This window comes from Peromyscus maniculatus, chromosome 1 (genome assembly GCF_049852395.1).
Source record: "Peromyscus maniculatus bairdii isolate BWxNUB_F1_BW_parent chromosome 1, HU_Pman_BW_mat_3.1, whole genome shotgun sequence".
Taxonomy (NCBI): domain Eukaryota; kingdom Metazoa; phylum Chordata; class Mammalia; order Rodentia; family Cricetidae; genus Peromyscus; species Peromyscus maniculatus.
Genome location: NC_134852.1, coordinates 93,489,432 through 93,503,723, shown reverse-complemented (window position 1 = coordinate 93,503,723; position 14,292 = coordinate 93,489,432). Strand labels below are relative to the sequence as shown.

At 42.9% G+C, this 14,292-nt stretch overlaps 1 long non-coding RNA gene across 1 annotated transcript; it reads left to right on the top strand.

Annotated features, from left to right (window-relative positions):
* Window positions 1-1,139, top strand: LOC143267606 (uncharacterized). The gene is made up of 2 exons (XR_013042902.1): window positions 1-160; window positions 1,063-1,139. It is a non-coding gene; the product is annotated as an uncharacterized LOC143267606 (long non-coding RNA).
* The last annotated feature ends 13,153 nt before the right edge of the window (window positions 1,140-14,292 follow it).

Genomic DNA, 14,292 nt, shown 5'->3' with positions numbered 1-14,292 from the left:
CTATGGACCCTCCCCAAATCTGGTCTAGGGTCACCAGCACTCCATTTGTCCTGAACACTTGCAGTCCACACCTGTACCCGGGCTTCTGTTTGGCTCTAGCGTTTCTCCAGGCTTCCAGCCCCCTACCTGAGTCTTCAGAGCTTCACCCTACTTTGGCAGGGTGAGTACCCACAGTGCCGAGGTTTGCTCACAATGGCTGGGAAACTGTAGAGTCAACAGTGTTCTTCCTCTGATATGGGAGATGTGGGCATCTTCTTAATGGGCATCTTGGGACAAGGTGAATGAGTGTGACTCAACACTCTGCACCCAGATGGCCAAAGGCTAGCTGACACCAGACAGTGGTTGTCCCAACCTCATAAAACAGGTTCTGGGAAAGATGTGTCTCCCTTGTCTTGAACTAGTCTATGGCTCAACTGTTGACCTCTTCTGTACCCAAGAGGAATTATAACAGCACAGGCTCAACCTGCACCCTCTGAGGAGTCAGATTCTTTTCGAGGCTGGTGATTGGCATTTTACCATGGCTGATAGTTTTATTAGGTTTGTGAGGGGTTTGTTTTATTTTGTTTGGTTTCGAGGGGGAAATCACAGTTTGAAGGGAACATTCCATGGGGGGAGGTGCAGTTGGCAGTGGTAGCCATGAGAGTATGAGGTCATGCTGCATCTACAGTCCGGAAGCAGAGATGAACACTGGTGCTCAACCCATAGCTCCTTTATCTTTTTGTGGAGTCTTGGACCCCAGGAACGAGACAGTAGCAGCCTATGCATGGGGGCTTTCCCTCCTCAGTTAAAGCTCTCTGAGAACTCTCTCATGGGCACATCCAGAAGTGTGTTTCCTAGGTGATTCCAAATCCTGCCAAGTTGACAATGAGAATTCACCATTGCAATAAGTATATTCAGGTTCCTTCTGTGGTCAAGTTTAGTAAGCTATCTCCTTGGTTTATTCAAGTGCAGACTTATAGATAGTTTCTCATAATTAACTTTGGGATCTTTCACATATAGTTTTCTGTTCTAAAAAGTATTTACATGGTTTATTCATTTTATTCTTTCTTGTTTTATTATCAGAACATATAAAACTGACAACAGCTTGGATTTCATGCTTTGTTTTAATAAACAACATAGCTTTTCTACTTGTTTTATAAGCACAACTTTTTGGTCATTCTTTTGATCTTTTTCTTTGTAGTAGTGCACACCTTTAACCCCAATACTCGAGGGGAGGGTGGCGGCAGATCTCTGTGAGTTCGAGGCTAGCCTGGGCTACATAGTGAGTCCAGGACAGCTAGAGCTACATAGTGAGACCCTGTTTTGAAAAAAAGAAACTATGGTGTATTTCCCAGTTATTAGAATACAGCTTTTCAGTTGACCTGTAACAGGTACATGTGTCTACCAAAGCTCCTAGCTCAGAAGAGATTCCAAACTCAGGCTAGCTTAAGCTGCTTTGACCAGTTCTAGACCTTCCCTTCATGGCATCATCACCCATCAGCCATCCATGGACCTGTAGTTCATCTGTTCAGAAAAGAGGCACATGAGTGAGTCTACATGAGATGAGCTATCTTTCTGATGGAGACTTGGAGAGTCTTGGACTATAGATGAGCACTCCTATGAATTGAAGGATCTTTGTCACTTGCTAGGCTTGCTTCTGGCACCTTATGGCAATGGCAATATTGTGATGTGGGCTTCAGTTTTCCTTAGGTATCTTTCCTGTGGTCCTCGGCTCTTCCCTGGTACGTGGAGTGCTATGCTAGTTGCATCCACATTTCTTCATGTTGTCTGTAGACTGTCTTTGGAATCTGTGGGTATTGGCAGACCTGGGGTTTGTCTGGGGTCAGGATGATGACATCTAAGGATCCTGAGTAGATGAGATGCAGAGGAAGAAAGCATCCTGACTAGTGTTATGAAATATTAACCTGTTGTTGGTTGTTTTTCTCTTTGGTCTTTGGTCTTTTGGGGGCCCACCACCCAGCTCCCAAATAAACCACACAAAGGCTTATTCTTAATTATAAATGCTTGGCCTTAGCTTGACTTGTTTCTAGCCAGCTTTTCTTAAATTATTTCTGTTTATCTTTTGCCTTTGGACTTTTATCTTTCTCTATTTCTGTATACCTTTTCTTTCCTTCTTACTCCATGTCTGGCTGGGTGGCAGGGTGGCTGGCCCCTGAAGTCCTCCTCTCCTTCTTGTCTTGCTCTTCTTTCTTCTTTCCTCCTAGATTTCTCCTCCTATTTATTCTCTCTGTCCACCAGCCCCTCCTATCCTTTCTCCTGCCTTACTATTGGCCATTCAGCTCTTTATTAGACCATCAGGTGTTTAGACAGACAAAGTAACATAGCTTCACAGAGTTAAACAAAAGCAACATAAAATACTGCAACACATCTTTGCATCATTAAACAAATGTTTCACAACATTTAAAAAATTTAATACATCTTAAAATATTCTACAACACTTTCCCTTCTTGTCTAAATAAAAAGAAAAGGTTTTAAGTTTATCATAGTAAAACTATACAACAAAAAGCTATCAAGTAAGAATTATGTTTACAATATTCTGTCCATTTGTATTTAGCAAATGCAGAGAAAACACTCCATTTTCTAGCCTGTCTTAATGAATCCAATGTTTTGCACCTAATTTACTATCATAACTAAGGAAAACTGAAACTATAACTATCTAGTCTTTAACTCTATCAAAGACCTAGAAGGATATAATATTATCTAACAACAGAGACATTTGGCTGCATGGACAATCACCCAAAGTTCCTCTGCAACACGAGGAGATTCCTACAGGCCCAGAATATCTGGCAAACTTATCAGTGAAGCAGGAAATGTGAAGGACTGTCCTGCCTTGTATTGGCAAAGTTCATCAGTCATTTTCCTCTGTGTCTTGCAGAGTATCTGGCACACTCTTATTTAGATAAAAGGGACAAACATTGAAGACATTGACAATAGAAAACCCATAGACAGAATGCCACAACACTGAAATGCTTAAAACAAAACTCTCAGATATAAGAAGCAACAGACAGTGTTACATCTGTTGCAAAAGACTAGAAGACAGAATATCTTCTAGGCATCGATGAGTAGAAAAATATTGAGGTACAGAACATTTCAATATGCTCTGTTCAATAGTATTTGACTGGTCTCTAAACAGAAGCTATGCATCTGTGGGTAGCTGAGAAGTGATGAGACTGTGAAGGGCAAGCCTTGAAATTGCCAAAGTGGTTTAGGCTAGCTTGCAAGGCAGGTCTAGCAAGGTACTCTAAGACTTGGTTTATAAGCTAACAGATTAATGTTGTAGAACATTATTTTAAGATGTGTTACATTTGTTTATGCTGTGGAACATTTGTTTAATGATGCAAAGATGTGTTGCATTCTGGGAGGAGGAGAAGGAGCAAGAGAAGGAGGAAGATGCTAGGGGCCAGTCACCCAGCCACACAACCAGCAAGGGGTAAGAAAGAAAGATACACAAAAGTAAGAAAAAGGCAAAAGCCCAGAGGCAAAAGGTGGACTGGCTAATTTAGGTTAAGAAAGCTGACAGGAAACAAACCAAGCTAAACCCAGACATTTATAATTAAGAATAAGTCTCCATGTGTGATTTATTTGGTGACAGCCCCCCCCCCAAAAAAAAGCCAAAAGAGTAAGAGTAAAAAACCAACATTTTGGTGTTCCAACATGGGCCCAAATTTTCACATAGGGCTTAAGAAAACTGGGGGGGGGGGGGGAGAGGCTACAGCTCCTTTATGAGTTTCTGCCTGCTGGTGATCCCTTGAACAGCCAGTGTGTTAAGTAGGAACAAAAGACTAAGTAAAAATGCCTGCCACAGTGCAAGCATCAGCATTCTAGAGCTCCAGGAAGGTTGAATGCAGTTCCTGGTCTTGCATCTCATACAGGGCCAAGAGTTTTAGGCTTGGCTTTCATGACCCAAGAAGTGGGCGGAGCCAGCCACCAAAACCACAGCTGGAGTCTAAAGTCACTAAAGCCACCAAAGCCTCAGCAGTCTAAAGTTTGCTCATGTGATCAAAAAAGTCTAAAAGATACACAGTAAAAGAGGTCCAGATTGGGGGGAAAAAACTTAACAGGTTCCAGTGTGTTTTACCCTATTCACAGCTCTTTTGACTTCAATATTCATATCTTGACTTTTTATATATGCTTCATGTATCTTAATTGATGCTTTATTTTTATTGGTGGCTATTAATTTTATGAAATAATAGGTCCCAATGTGACATTTTCATACATGTGTGTAGGGGGAGCCTTTTCATTGACTGACTTGGTCCCACAGCAGCTTATAAAATAATCACTCAGAGGCTCAAAGTTCATTGCAAACTGTTTGGCCTATGGCTCAGGCTTATTACTAGCTAGTTCTTACATCTTAAATTAACCCATTTCTATTAATTTATGTATCGCCACATGGCCAGTGGCTTACTGGTACTTTCTCATCTTGCTTCTTGGGCAACTTACTGGTGTCTCCTCCTCTCCGCCCTCTTCTCCCTGTATCTCTGCTTGGATTTCCCACCTGGCTTTACCCTGCCTTGCTTGAGGCCAAAGCAGCTTCTTTATTAACCAATGGTAATAAAGCACATGCACAGCATGGAGAAAGACAGCACATGTGTACAATGTACTTTGACCATATCCAGTCCCCTTTACCCTCTCATCCCCCTCTTCCCTATCAGTCTCCTTTCTCCTTTAAAGTCTGCATCTTCCTCTAGATGCTCTACGTGAATGCAAACACGTGACACCGTCTGATTCTGGCATCTTTTGGTTAACATAACAATTCCTAGTTCCATTCATATTTCTGAAAATAATATCACTTGTAGTTTTTTGTTGTTATTTTTTATTTACTCTTGTGAGGGGGGGCTGCCACCCAGCTCCCAAATAATCACACGGAGGCTTATTATTACTTAAAAATGTCTGGCCTTAGCTTGGTTTGTTTCTAGCCAGATTTTCTTAACTTGAATGATCCCATTTGCCTTTTGCCTCTGGGCTTTTATCTTTCTCTATTCTATATGCCTTTCTTTACTTCTTACTCCATGGCTTGCCTCTGTAGCTGGGTGGCTGGCCCCTGGCATCTTCCTCTCCTTTTCTCATTCCCCAATTATTTCTTCCCAGATTTCTCCTCCTATTTATTCTCTCTGCCTGTCAGCCCTGCCTATCCTTTCTCCTGCCTAGCTATTGGCCATTTAACTCTTTATTAGACCAATCAGATGTTTTAAACAGGCAAAGTAACACAGCTTCAGAGAGTTAAACAAATGCAACATAAAAGAATGCAATACATTTTGCATCATTAAACAAATGTTCCATAGCATTAACAAATGTAACATGTCTTTAACTAATATTCTACAACAACCACTTTGCTCTTTACATCATGCATTCCACATTTTATCTGTATGATTAGTGTATGATTCTGCTAGGAGTTTGGAGTACCCATGTGATGATGGAAATGGGGACAGTAACACTGTGCTCACAATGCTCTAGACAGAACAGGGACATTACTGGGAATGGGGCTAACAGGTATTCACGTTGCACTATGGCAAAGACTCTAGATTTTACCATATTCTGAAAATATGAATGAGGCTGAATTCAAAAGTAATGAGCTAAACTATTTGGTGGAGTAAGTGTCAAAGCCAGATGACCTTCAGGCTGCAGCATAGTTATTTCTAGTTACCTTTGGTCAGCTTGACAGTGAAACTTGGTAGCAAAATAAAATTACTCTGTAAGAAAGGGAAAAATGTTCAATTTGGGGCAGAAAAAAATAGCTCATTGAAATTTCATGCAAAGAATTTATAATTGCTAAAGAGATTGGTGGCATTAAAAAAGGGGGGTTGGAGAGATGCCTCAGAGGTTAAGAACACTTAATGCACTTGCTGAGGACCTGGGTTCAGTTCCCAGCACCCACATCAGCCAGCCCACAACCACCTATAACTCCAGTTCCAGGGCATCTGATGCCCTCCTCTGGCTTGTGAGGATTCCTCCATGCACATGGTATGCATAAATTCACACAAGTAAACACATGAAATAATAGTTTTTAAATAAGACAAATGTGTTGCCCCAGAACAGTGGTTCTCAACCTTCCTAATGCTATTAACATAGTTCTGACCCCCAACCATAAAACTGTTTCATTGCTACTTCATAACTGTAATTTTGCCTGTTATGAATTATAATGTAAATATCTAATAAGCAAGATACCTGTTCTATAACCCCCAAGGGGGTTGAGACCCACAGATTGAGAACCACTGCCCTAGAACGAGGAGGAGAAGAAGAGTTCCTTGAGGGCATTTAGGAATTGTTGAGATCTCATACATCAGAGAAGCTAGAGCTGAAAACTGCAAACTCACTTGAAAGATAAGAAAGGAAGGAAGAAGGGTCCACCCCAGAGCGTTACATTCACATAGAGTATACCTTCAGGTTCAGCAGAGGTGACTACAACAGCAACCACGGTCCAAGAGCCTCAGTACTGCTCAAGTCAGTGGCAAAGCTTGGCATCATTTACAGGGTGGTAGTTCATGGTTATGTAGAATTCAACACATACAGGTTCATAGAGATGTCCACAAAAATCTATGAGAAAAGCTTGTAATGTCAGAAAATATACAGAAAACTCATATTGCCTGAAAGAAGTCCCAGAAAAAGCTTGCATGAAGCTATGTGGTTGAAACCTAAGTTGGAATAGAGACCCCAGGATGCTGGAGATGCCAAGGATGTGGGGGCATCTATTGAAGAAAGAGGCAGGCACCAACTGGATCTAGAAGAGAGAGACTATATATGCTGTAGATGCCAAGGTCGTAGAGATGGCAGTGCCCCAAGCCCATTGGAGCCCACAATATAATACCATGTGCTCCAGGTGCTGGACATAGCACCATGGGATTTAATGTGTGCCCTGCTGAAATTCAGCCTTGCTTCACTCCAGTCTTCCAGGCTATCCTTCTGGTCCTCCCCATTGGAATGGGAATGTTTACACCACTGTGTATTGGTGCTGTGTAGCTTTTCTGTTTTATAGGAGTTTATGGGTAAGTGATTACCTTGATTCTGAGTAGAGACCTTGAACTTTTAAATAACATTGGAACTTCTAAGTCTATGGAAACTCTAAATATTTGACCAGATGCATTTTGCATTAAATAGTGCCATTAATACTTTGGGGCCCAAGGATGCAATGTTATGGTTTGAATCTGAAAAGCCATGGAACCGTTAGGAGGTGAAGCTTAGCTGGAAGAGGTAAGTGGCTGGGTGTGGTTATAGCCTGGCCTTGTCCCAGCCACAGTCCCTGCTTCTACCATGACCCAGCTGTGTGCCACACTTTTTCCACCATGATGGACCAACCCTATGGAAACTCAAGCCAATATGATTTTTCCTCCTCTGGATAGTTTTTGGCAGGCATTGTGATCACAGAAATTTGAAAGCGGCTAAAACAATACATTCTGTTTTAGTTTCTTGGGTAACTTCTGAACTGGTCCCTACAGTTGCTGGATCAGTTGTTGTGTGTAGGGTTCCTTTCTCTCACATCCTTCCCAAGATTTGCTGTTTGTTTCTCTGATCATGTAGGTGCTGATCAGTGTAGTTCTGATCTGCATTTCCCTGATGCCCAAAGGTGCTGGATACGTTCCCGTGCATTTATTGGTCATTTGTGCTTCCTTTGGAAAGTGTCATTTAGTTCATTTGCCCACTTTTCGGTTCAGGTCATTCGTTCTTTTCATGTTGAACTTTTTTGAGCTCTTCATATATTTTAGATTGCAACCCCTTGTCAGCTAAAGGATTTTCTCCCATGTTGTATGCCATTCTTTTATTTTGCAGATTTTTTGCTGTGCAGAAAATCTTTTCATTTGGAATCCTTATATTTATTAATTCTTGTTATTATGAACTGGGCGATTGGAGCCTTGATCAGAAAGTTGTTGCCAATGCTCAGATACCAAAGTGTTTCTCTATGTTTTCCTCTAGTAGTTTCAAAGTTTCAGACCTTATATTTAGGTCTTTGACCTGTTTTGAGAGCTTTTCTTCATTTTTTAAAAATTTTTTGCATATGTGTGTGGTATGCATGTGTGTGTATGTGCACTCCTGTTTGTATGTGTGAGAGCGCACATTTACGTACATTCACATGCATGTGTGTGGAAGCCTTAAATTAATGACTGCTTTTGCTCCCCACCTTATTAGTTGGGGCAGGTCTCACACTGTACCAGAGCTTGCCAATTCTGGTTCGTCTAGCTAGCTAGTGTGTCCCGGTATCCCGTCTCCACCTCCTGAGACCAGGATTACAGGTGGCTGCCATGCATGCCCAACACTTACGTGGATGCTGGAGCTCCAGTTCTCTCCTTTAGAGAGAAAGTAAGTTCCCTGTTGAACTGTCTCACCAGCTCTCGGGTTAAGTTTGATACAAGGATGTATTGGGCTTTTTGCCACTGAGACAAATATCTGACAGCAATAACTTGAGGAAAGGGTTATTTCTGTTCACATTTTCTGTGCTTTCAGTCTGTGGTTGGCTGGCTCCATGACCTTGAAGTGTGAAGCCTTCAGAATGAGCAGAATGGTGGCGGGGGGCCGGGGAGGGGGGGAGGAGGAAGAGATTGTTCATCCTCACAGCAGACAGTAGCAAAAAGTGAGGGAGAGGCCTGGAAAGCACCCCTCTGCTCTCTCTGTCCTCCTGTCTCCTAAGGCTTCTGCTGCCTCCCCAGATTGCATGACCTGCTTGGTCATCATAAGTTGAACAGTGTCAGGATCTCTCACAGTCAAACCACAACAGGGTACAAGGGAATACCCAGTTTCAGTTGCATGCATGCAGGCATCCAGCTTTAACAGCACCAAATTTTAAAGATACTGTCTTTTGTCCAGCATGTATTTTTTGTGTTACCTTTGTGGAGAATTAAATAGACGAGTGTCTGGGTTTATTTGGGTCATCTGCTCTACTCCATTGGTCTCTGTGTCTGTTCAATGCCATGTGTTTTATGTATAATGACTTGAAACCAGATATCATGACACCATTAGCGCTGCTCCTTACTCAAGGTTGCTTTAGCTATTTGGGGTCTTCTGGGCTTCCATATGAATCTAACGGTTTTTTTCCTAGTTCTGGGAATAATATTGAAATTTTGCTGAGAGTGGCCTTGAACTTACAGGTGGACATTTTAACTATTCTGCTGATCCATGAACAAGAGAGATCTTTCCAATCACATAATTGCTCTTCAATGTATTCGGTGTTTTATAATTGTCCTTATAGAGGGCCTTTGCCTTCTTGGCTATTTTTATTCCTACTATTTTGGGAGTTATGGTGATGGAATTGTTTCCCAATTTCCTCTCTGAGTTCATTAATGGTGTAGAGAGAAGCTATTGCTTTGCTATTAGTCTTTATTCTGCTACTTTGCTGAAAGTTTTGTTAAGACTGAGAGTCTGAGGGTCTCTGAAGTCTTTCAGGTGTAAGATTATGCCATCCGCAAACAAGAAGAGTTTGATTTCTTCCTTTGTTAGTGAAGATTTTTCTTGCTGTCTTGCTCTGGCTAAGAAGTCAGGTGTTATATTGAACAAGAGTAAACAGAGAAGACACCATTTTCATATTTCTGAACTTTTCATTTTTTCCTACCGTATAACATTGGCTGTAGGTCTGTCATAGAGAACCCTTATATTAGTGGTTCCTTCTATTCCTGGTTTCTTGGTGGTTTTTATTATGAAGGGATGTTGACATTTTTCAAAGGATTATTGTGAATCTATTGACATAACAATGTGATTTTGTCTTTGGTTATATGATGTATATTACCTATTTGTGTATGTGAAATCAACTTTACATCCTTAGAACAAAACCAATTTAATCATAGAGTAGAAGCTTTTTAATGTGCTGCTGAATTCAATTAACAGTTTGTGTGCATGTGTGTGTAGAGGATATATGTGCATATGCCCATGTTCATGCATGGAGATCAGAAGTCAAATTCAGGTATCTATTGATCTCTATATTACTTTTTATATATTTTGTTATTGCACGTATTTGAATTTTTTGCCTGCATGTACTTAGGTGCACCATGTGCATTCCTGGTACCCATGAAATCAGAAAAGAGTTTTGGATTCCCCCAGGGACTGGAGTTACAGCTGATTGTGAGCCACCATGTAGGTGCTAGGAATCAAACCGAGGTCCTCTGCAAGAGCAACAAGTGCTCTTAACCTCTGAGCCATCTCTCCAGCTCCTCTTGTACTTTGGATGAGAGTTATCTTAGTGAGCAGCCTTTTCATGAGCGCTCAAACCCCGATAAGACACAGGAGAATGAAAACACCATAGTAACTCCATCAGCACCAAAACAACACAGATGAGTTTAAACAATTACAAACATCCACTACATCACTAATGACAACTGAAAAAAAAAAGGCAAGAGTAATATAGATTAAAATAAGAAATTTAAAATTTAATAAATGTAAGAGTAATATTAGTAAGGAAATTTTTAAATGGGGGGAGACAGCAAGATAGAAACAAGATGGGGATGAAAGGACAGAGAATAGGAAGTAGTGCCAGAAAATACAGTAGTTCAGATCCAAAGCTAAAGCATTAGAGGGAAGGAAAAAGCCCCAAGTTAAAGAGACAGATACCCACGGGGCCTCTTGCCCCAGGTTCTGGGGCTCTTCGAGTTTAGGGTGCAGTGTGTATGCCTTCTTTCTCCTCAGATCCAGTTAAACAGATGTTTATATATATTAATGGATCATATATATATATTCGAGTATATATATATGAAATGGGTCAAATGGATGTTATGTATAACATATATATCAAATGAATGTTATATATAACATATATCAAAAGAATCAAATAGATGTTTTATATATATATAAAACATATATCAAATGGATCAAATGGATGTTAGATATATATATATCATCCCCCTCCTTCTTTCTGCAGCCACTGCCTAGGTGGGTGTGCACTACAGAGCTGTATGCCCATCACCAAGCTCTGCTGCCAGGCCCAAGAGAGTAGAGACAGGATCAGCTGCCTATGGCATTCTCTCCAGCCCACCCACCCTGTAGGTGGTTACCTGAGGCATTCTGTCACTGTGGCCTTGGGCAGGAGATTTGCTGAAGTGATATTGTGGCCTTTAAATGTCCCTGAGCCTCTGAGCACAGAGATAGTGTCCAAATCTAAGCAACTGTACTGGGGAAGATGGGAGTGGGGGGTGGAGGGAGTAGGGGACGATGGGGAGTGGGGGGAAGGGGTAGAGGATGGAGGGGCCGGGGGTGGAGGGGGTAGGGGACGATGAGGAGTGGGGGGTGGAGGGGGTAGGGGACAATGGGAGTGGGGGAGGGGTAGAGGACAGTGGGGGTGGAAGGGGTAGGGGATGGAGAGGGCGGGAGTGGAGGGGGTAGGGGATGGAGAGGACGGGGGTGGAGGGGGTAGGGGATGGAGAAGGTGGGAGTGGAGGGGGTAGGGGATGGAGAGGGTGGGGGTGGGGTGGGGGTAGTGATTCCTTGGCCCCACCATACTCATCTCTACCCCAGCTCCTGCCAGAATCCACACAGCTGCTCACCCTGCTCCCCGGGTCAGACCTTTGATATGAAAGACCATCCACTTCTCTGCAAAATACACACTGTGTTCCAACCATGTAGACTTGTGTCCATGACTTTGGGTCGAAGCTACAATCAGGTCTGCTGTCCCACTGGCTCCTAGGGTGCCTACCTACTAAGCCAGCGAAGACGGGTGACTGTTTCCTAATCTGTAGGCATTACTGATGATCTCACCACACCAGCATGGTCAGATTGGCCCCCATCCCTCGTGTGTGTGTGTGTGTGTGTGTGTGTGTGTGTGTGTGTGTGTGTGTGTGTTCAAGTGTGCAGCTACAGAGGCCAGAGGTCAGCCTCGCATGTTTCTCTTCAGGTGCCATCCTTATTTTGAGAGAGTCTCTCACTGGCATAGAACCCCCTGACTAGTAGATAAGGCTGGCCAGCCAGTAAGTTCCAGGATTCTTTAGTCCCTTTCTCCCAACACTCAGATAACAGGTGTGCCCCCCAAAACAACTTTCTTTTAAAAAAAGGTGCTAAGAATCAAATGCAAGGTCCCCGGGCAGCACACACTCTGCTGGCTGAGCCGTGTCCCAGCCTCACGTCAGACTGCAGGACCTCTCAAGATAGCTGCCTGTTCCTGCACCCACGACTGAGCAGAGGCGAGCAGCAGACCCCTACCCAGCCCCCAGAGGACAGACATGCCTCCCGCTGCAGTTTTAAGGTTCTGAATTCTGCCTTTGCAGCGCTCTACCCTTCACCTCCAGCCCCACTGATGGGCTTCCCGCTGCTCGAGTACAATCCCGAGGTCCCAGATTTCTGAGTCTCACCTACTCGCTGTGTGTAACCCTGTGCCCTCTCCATGAGGCCTCGCCTCTCCCTGCAGCCAGGCATGTTTTACGCCAATGGCTCAGGACCCGAGAAATGTCCAGCCTCTCTCTTCTACCACCTTTCTCGCCCGTGGCTTTTGGTTTTGTGCTTTTATTTTGTCTTAGATGTGTGCAGTTTTTTTTTTTTTCAAAGATGCATACAGTGCTCTGCCTGCATGTATCCCTGCAGGCCAGAAGAGGGCACCAGATCTCATTACAGATGGTTGTGAGCCACCATGTGGTTGCTGGGAATTGAACTCAGGACCCTTGGAAGAGCAGTCAGTGCTCTTAACCTCTGAGCCATCTCTCCAGCCCCAGATGTGTGCAGTTTTAAGTCAAAATAAAGTGTAATGCTCTTCTGGGCCAAAATATTTTAGTCTTGTCCTGGCCTTAGCTGTGTTGCTCTGTGGATCCACTTCCCTGTTCTCTTTCACTAGTTCGTTCTTCTGTCACTTAGATGTCCCTTGCTTTTTCTTCCCCCTTTAATTTTGGAAATGATGTACCCAACTGTTATCCAAAGAATGGTGAGTACTGGACTGATAAAATATCCGAGTTCTACCCTCTATCATAGTCAGTAACTAAACATTTTAGGGACTGGAGAGATGACTCAGCGGCTAAAGAGCATTTGCTGCTCTCACAGAGGACCCGAGTTTGGTTCCCAGCACCCACAGTGTGCTGCTCACACTACCTGTATCTTCAGTTCCAGGGACTCGGATGTCCTCTTCTGGCTTCCTTGGGTACCTGCATGCATGTGAGCATACATGCAAAAATACACACATAAATAAAAAAAAATAAGTTTGTCTTCAAGTTTCTATTGCCGTGATGGAACGCCATTACCAAAACAACTTGGGGAGGAAAGGGTTTATTTGACTTACACATCCACATCACTGTTCATCACTGAAGGAAGTCAAGACAGGGGAGGAACTTGGAGGCAGCAGCTGATGCAGAGGCCATGGAGGGGTGCTGCTCATTGGCTTGCTCAGCCTCCTTCCTTATAGAACCCAGGACCACCAGCTCAGGGATAGCACCACCCACAATGGGCTGGGCCCTCCCCCATCAATCACTAATTAAGAAAATGATCTACAGCCTGATCTTAAGGAGGCATTTTCTCAATTAAGGTTCCCTTCTTTCAGATGATGCTAGCTTGTGTCAAGTTGATATAAAATAGCCAGCATAATCTTTAAAAAAAAAAAAAGTTAAACATTTTATAGGGGCGACAGCATGATTAAACTGCACCAGGCTCCAGGCATCTGGGCCAGGACCACCCCACAATCTCCTTCTGCTAATACAACCTCCTGTTCTGGACCCCAGCCTAGAAAGAGCCCAGAAGAGGTCCCCAGCTTAGGAAGAGTCCAGAAGCACCCCGCTTCTTGGGTCTGAAACAGCAAACAAAAAGCATAGAGACTGGAATTAGTCTCAAGGGAATGAGTTTTAAGACTGAGAGACAGGAAATTTTGAGATAAAGAAATTGTTCTTTTAAATCTAAAATAAATGTTTCAATAAGCATATATTTTCCATTCTAAACTACTTAAAGAAAATGTAGATGGGCTGGCCTGATAGACAGCGTAACGGGTGAGGTACTTGCTGCCAAAGATGAGGACCTGAATTCTACTCCAGGATCCACCCCGTAGGGTAGAAGGAGAGAACTGACCCCACAAGTTGTCCTCTGTCCTCCAGACACGTGCTATGGTACACACACACACACACACACACACACACACACACACACACACACACGTAAATTTGTTTAAAAGAAAAAGTTTAGAAACCATCAAAAATGGAAAATTACCTTTGGAATCAGATTTAAACAATCACTCCAGACTTTGTAATTTTTTTCTCTTAAAGTCTCTGCTATGAAAAATTCAAACCTAACTACCAACACCAAAAAGTAGCATACTTTTTTCTTTCTTCTAATTACTGCCCATTTTCTATATCTGGGTGGTCCCCACCCATATTATTTTTATGACAACCTAACAAAACAATTATATGTACA